Here is a 6,778-nt window from a genome sequence, read left to right as displayed (position 1 = left end):
ATAAAAAAGAAAAGAAGGCGCAAGTAGGGAATCCAATCTAAACTAATAAAAGAAAGATGCAAATTGACTGTACCTTCAGGATGCCCACCAGCCAATCAGGAGTGAGTATGCAAATTAACCTAACAAATGTGGAGTTAATTTGCATACGCAGGCACTGAGCATTCCACACCACTCCAGCAGCTCCGGGCCTCTGGGCAGCGTGGGAAGGCAGAAAGGCGGCTCCGGGCCGGAGCAAAGGCGGTGCAGGCAGCCAGAGGAAGGAAGGCCCATTCTTGCACAAATCTTCGTGCATCGGGCCTCTAGTTAAAAATAATAATAAAAAGTAGGCAAATTGGAAACCTGCTGGAGGAGTGGTAACTGGTAAGTGACCCAGCTGGGGGATGGGTCACTCAACCCAGAGCACAGTCAGTGGGTGATGTAGCCAAAGAAATAATGCCGGGGACTCAGAAATGCCAGTGTGAAGAAGGTGGGAGGAATGACTGCAGAGGAATGAATTGATTATCTGTGGGTGGAACAGTCTGGTCCCTGCTCCACCATGCTGTGCCAAGAAATCAATCAAGTACCCCTACATCACCCCAAACAAAACACACAGATATAAAAGACCCAGGCAAAATATAGGAACACTCTAAGAAAGTAAACCAAAGTACAAAGGAAAGAAAAGAAAAGGAAATCAAGGCTCAGCCCAGAAACTCTGTATCCAGATATTAGGAATGTATAAACGCTCAAAAAAAAAAAAAATGACCTCCTTCACACCAAGTTTTGGGATGTTACTTGACATACTGCACCCAAACATAAACCTAGATCAAGGACAGCACAGAATGCTCAGAAAAGGGGAGCCGAGGCAGGAAAAAACATAAACCTAGATCAAGGACAGCACAGAATGCTCAGAAAAGGGGAGCCGAGGCAGGAAAAGACTGAGAGGAGGTGTCAGCAGGCTGTGTGGCAGGCTCCAGGGCAGTCGGTCTGGCCGGGAGCAGGACAGAGGCCCCTGGAGGAGAGCCCTGAGGAAACAGCAGCACACACTTGTTGGGTACCTGATTGGATGGCAAGGTGGGTGGAATAGAGAATTAGATGAAGACAAAACATAACATGAAGACCTGGGCAAAGCAGAGCTGTTCAGGTAGCACATGGGCCCTGGAGCACTTCTTGGCTCTGCAATGAACCGTAGCGACATAGCCACAATGACAAAAACACGGTTTACTGATTCTTAACTTTCCAGATGAACCTACAGGAAAGGTAGAAAACAATTGTTGTGGAACACCATGTAAATGTTGACATAGAAAAAGCCAATGTACTAGAGACAGAAATTGCTCTATGGAGTATGGGGAGGAAAGTTGAAAAGGTGGTGGGGTGTGTTAATATCCTCCCTATGAAAAATGAAGGGACGAAATAACCATATAGAATCAATAGAACAAGAATACAAAGATATGTTTGTTGCTTATAGTAAAAAGTAACCACTAGAAAAATTATCACCATGGAGGAGACAGGAATAGACAAGCCATATCATGAGAGCAGTCTAGAGGATGATGTCTAACAATGAGGAGCAGGAAATAGTGGTACACCCAAATCAAGTGGAGATACAGGCTGACATGAACACCAGAAGAAAATACCAGAAGGGCCCAGCCAGCATGGCTCAGTGGTTGAGCGTTGACCTATGAACCAAGGACCAAGGTCACGGTTTGATTCCTGGTCTGGGCACAAGCCTGGGTTGTGGGCTCAATCCCCAGTGTGGGGGCGTGCAGGAGGCAGCTGATCAATGATTCTCTCTTATCATTGATGTTTCTGTCTCTCTCTCCCTCATCTTTCCTCTCTGAAATCAAATATATATATATTAAAAGGGTAATATGCTAATTAGACCAGATGTCCTTCCAGACGTCATTCCGGACATCCTTCCTGACGAAGCTGGGGCTGGAGGGAAGCCACCCCAGGTCCCAGGTGCCTGCGGGTGGCCAGAGGGAAGCCTGGGTCCCAGGTGCTGGAGGGAAGCCGGTGCCAGCAGCCCGGAGAAGGAAGGCCTACTCTTGCACGAATTTTCGAGCATCGGGCCTCTAGTATATATATGAAGAAAAAGAAAACACCAGAAGGGCTAATAGTAGCTGCCTCTGAGGATCAGGACTGGGGATACAAGGGGGTTGACAACATCACTACTTTGCACCCTATGAATTCTACACACCATTTTTATGTAAACATGTGCACATATTATTTCACTAAACTTTTTAAATAAAATAATTTAAAAGAACGTGGTATGTGGTTGCCAGTATTGTAAAACATATACAAATAAATTCATAGAAAAAAGACTTGAAGGAAATATGGTAGCTACATCTGGGTGGAAGTTATATGATGCTATTTAGTCTCTTTAAACTCTTCCATTTTTCCACATTGAGCATCCATTATTTTTATAAAGAGAAAAAAAATGTTATATAAAGAGTAATGTTTAGGAACAAATTTTAAATTATAGTGGGAATGAGGCAAAGGAAACAAAATTGAATATACAAATGAATCCAATGATTTAAAACAATATGCATAAAAGTAGAGAGATTTTAGAAAATATTAATAGTAACTATCTTGGTGGTGAAATTATGGATGATTTTTTTTTCATCTTATCTTTCCTTTTTCCCCCCCACTATATTTTTTCATAATGAGCATATTAAAGCAGTTTGGGTGGGAGAACTAAATTTGATCCCTCCATTGGCTTCAGACCAGAATAATAATGTAATGCCTGTGTGTGGTGCTGACACCTAAAATGCCCTCCATGAACACAGGTGGCATTAACGGACCTAAATGTAAATGAGGTGACTGCTTCTAATGGAGCCTTCAGTCACTCTCTCCGCATTCTGTGCCCACTGTGCCCTGTGTCCTGCCAAGGCTGCGTGGGCACTGGAAGTGCAGGGTGCCAGCAGACCTGTTGTGTGGCAGATCAGTTTGCAGAAGAGGATAAACACCCACATATGAAAACAGATGGAAAACCTGCCCAGGGCTATAGCAAAGGAAACATCGAGCCTGAAGAGATGGGTATCCCATCCGGGCCAGGCCCTCCTGCTCTTCCCCCCATCTCCTCAGTGCCTGCTTTCCCCTTCTGCCACCTACATCCCACAGAGGCCCTGGGCAGCCAGTTCCCCTCTTCCTCCCCAGCCACAGGAAGTGAGAGGCCTCCAAAAGTCTGAGACAAGGATGAAATAGCAACAAATACCTGGGATCTTTACCATCCAACCACACCTGACTCCAGGTGAGCCAGGCTTAATCAGTCTTCCCACGGGAAGCGAAAAGCCAATAGGGAGAAAAGTGAAGAGTACCTGAGCTTCTCTGGCAAGGCTCTCCAAGGGAAGGCTGGGAAGTTGCCCGTGTGTTTTCTGGCCAAGTCCATTCCCCAAGACTTTCTGATGATCCCAGCCAAATTTGCTGGCTCCCAAGAGACTGTCAACAATACGAAACGTATGGCCTGGCTTTTGTGGGTGGCAGCAAACTCACAGAGAACTCCATGAAGGCCTCTGGCACGCTGTGAGAGTGCAAGGTGGTGGGGTGCTGCCTGCCCACCTCCAAGTGCCACACACCACCCCTCTATCACAGGCGCATCTTTGCACCTCACCATGTCGTTGCCACGTTCCGCTTCTGGTACTTTGTGTCTCAAATGAAAACGAAGCAATCTTCAGAGGAAATCGTCTACTGTGGACAGGTGTTCGAAAAAACCCCCTTCGGGGGAAGAGCTTTGGTGTCTGGCTGAGCTATGACTCCCACAGTGGCACCCGCAACATGTACTGGGAGTGCGGGACCTGACCACCTGGGATGCCATCACCCGGTGCTACTGAGACATAGGGACTTGGCACTGTGCCTGCTCAATCCAGATCATGAAGGTGGAGGAGATTGCAGCCAGCAAGTGCCACTGACCAGCAGTCAAGCAGTTCCACGACTCCAAGTCACCACGCCCTTCATCACCAGCACGAGCCATGCTTCACTACCAAGAGGCTCAACACCTTCTTTTAGACGCAGAGCCTCCCTGTCCCCTGGTCTGCCCAAGTAAACTCCTTGGAAACACCAGAAGGAACGATGGAAGGAAGGAAGGAAGGAAGGAAGGAAGGAAGGAAGGAAGGAAGGAAGGAAGGAAGGAAGGAAGGAAGGAAGGAAGGAAGGAAAGAGAGAGAGAGAGAGAAATGCATGGCATGGATGCACAATGGTTTGCATTCCAGGCCTCTAAAGCTCCTTCGCAGTCCCTGTCTCCACTTGCAATTGCATCAAGACCAGAGTAAATATAACAAGATAGTAAATTGAAAGTTTCACCTGAGGCATCATGATACAATAAACATGGCATTTCGATTTGGTGTCAGAGAAGATGCAAAATTTCAAGGTAAGATCCAAAAATTTGTCATAGATTTCTAACTTCGTACCTTCACCCACACTGAGGGTATAAAATGGTCTGGATTTTAGAGATTGAGGTAGAGACAGTTGGTAGAGAAGATTTATTTGGGGGAAATTATTGTGCTGTGAGCTTCATCCCTTCTAAGAGGGTGGTGAGAGGTCCCAGCCCCTCATCTCAAGAGGTTTCAGAAAGCTTGGTACATCTCCCTGTGATTGGCAGGGGAGAGGGGTGGGATACAGTGGACCTGTGTTGTTAGATTAGCCTGGAAATGTAATCATCAAGGAGAGATGGGCTGGCAGGAGCTCTCTGCAGCTTTGGGACTAACCTACAGACTCCCAGCATGTGTCTGGGCAGGGATGCCTGTGTGTTTCCCTTGGATCAGATGTGAGCCGATCTTGCAAGAGAAAGCAGGTGTGGTCACAGTGGGCCTTGTCTGAAATGATCCTATGAGCTGTGAGAAGAGTGTTGTAATGAGAGTGACCACCCTGGACAAGAGAGCTGAGGGGAGGGTCCTGGTGATGGGGAGCCTGCTATGGATACAACCACACCCAAGAAAGAATATCCACCTTCCCTACTGCCGGTCAAAGAAGAGCCGCCCTGCCCCTCTCCTCTCTTCTCTGCCGGCTCCAACTCAAAAGGGGTCCTAAATCTGACTGGGGAGTTCGAGAAGGAAGAAATCCCTTCACCAACCGCGGGCTTCCTGCCCGCAGTAGTCCCAAGTTGTCGAGTTTGGGTTATTGCATGGGCCTGGGCATCCTGATTTCTGGGTTGTGACGGTGTCTGGTGACTTAAGATGACTGCAGGAATTTTTATTATCTAAGAGGGAACAGAAATAAAAATTTGGAACTGCATTCGTTTTCATCCAAGGGGAAGGGAAAATCTTTCCTCCACGAAAACATTGAAAAGGACAATGGAAATACCATTGCTTTATGCTTCTATCTCAGGGGTCTTGATAGTTCAAAGTCCACATCACTCCTTCTGCCACGGAATCCACTGTTCTCCAAAGCCAAGCAGGACTTCCTCCCCACCCACCGAGGAACTCAGTCTCAGTCCTTATATAGAGCTACTAGTATAGGTGGCTGAAGAAAACATTCAAAGGAGGCAATAAGCTATCCAGTCCTCAAGGGTAGCCTTCCAATTCCTGAACTATAGTCCAAGACCCAGGAGGCCTGGTGACTCAGCTGTTCTCAGCCTTCCCAAGAGATACCTGTTGCCAGAAGAAGGGCTGAGCAGAGACCTCCTCGATGGGTGTTAACCCTTTGCTGACTGGATCATGCAGAGGTGGGAGAGGAACCAAGCAAGGAGGCTGGATTAGGACCCTAAGGAAAGATGGGGACACCAACCATTTATCAACTAGACAGAGGTGTTTCCTATTTTGACACACAATATGGCCAGACCTGCGCATCTTAGAGGAACAGCAGCTCAGAATGGAAATAGTCTTAGACTTTGACCCTAAAGATCATTTTTTAAAATATATTTTTATTGATTTCAGAGAGGAAGGGAGAGAGAGAGATAGAAACATTAGTGATGAGAGAGAATCATTGATCAGTTGCCTCCTGCACGCCCGCACTGGGGATTGAGCCCACAACCTGGGCGCGTGCCCCAACCGGGAATCGAAACTTGACCTCCTATTGATCGACACTCAACCACCAAGCCACGTCAGCCAGGCCTTAAAGATCATTTTGATTCCTGTTTGCCCAGCATTCCTGATCATCTGAATCGCCTGATGTGCTGGTCACAAATGCAGCTCTCTGGGCCTCATTGCTAGAGGTGCTGGAAGACTGTATTCTTGCATCTGCCCTAGAACCGCTATGATCTGATATGTTCAGAAGACAGTAATCCAATCTAGTGTTTCCCAAACATCTCCAGTGACAAGGAACAAACTCCTGGGCCCATCCCACCTCTTCTGAATCAGAGCTTCCAAGGAAGCTGTGTCGGGAGGTGGGTGTACCCCTCATTCTGCAATAACAGACCCAGTTAGTGATGGAGGTGGAACCAGAACCAAGATCTCCTAACTTCCCTGGGACACTGGTTTGTCCTTCCACAAGCTTTCTTTCTATCTCTATTAATCCTCATAACAGGGCAGGATTCGGTGCAGGCAACGTGACCTATCCAGGATCCAACAATTCAAATTCAGTTTTAAAGCAGGTCCTCCTGCCCCCACTGCAGGCCTCACTTCCTCTTCCCCACGCCACCTCTGCTGCAGGAGGTCCACCAATTCGAAGATACCCGCAAGAAGCAAATCCATTTCCCCTCAGTTATTGACTGTAAAGGAAACACAAGCCTAGGTCAAACGGTACCCTCGGGCAAACTCCTGCACAGTTCTTTAGTCAGCTGATTGCTTGCCCCAGCCCTCTAGAACAATCTTAACAAGTTCTATTTATAGTTGACCCAGAGAGCACCAATTCTCTCCTTCTTCAGGCT

The 6,778-nt window shown here is 47.2% G+C and overlaps 1 pseudogene; it reads left to right on the top strand.

Annotated features, from left to right (window-relative positions):
* Window positions 1-3,478: 3,478 nt before the first annotated feature.
* LOC129148965 (60S ribosomal protein L18a-like) lies at window positions 3,479-3,981 on the top strand (annotated as a pseudogene).
* The last annotated feature ends 2,797 nt before the right edge of the window (window positions 3,982-6,778 follow it).

Source organism: Eptesicus fuscus, chromosome 5 (assembly GCF_027574615.1).
Source record: "Eptesicus fuscus isolate TK198812 chromosome 5, DD_ASM_mEF_20220401, whole genome shotgun sequence".
Taxonomy (NCBI): Eukaryota; Metazoa; Chordata; class Mammalia; order Chiroptera; family Vespertilionidae; genus Eptesicus; species Eptesicus fuscus.
This window is presented reverse-complemented; position numbering and strand designations above follow the sequence as displayed.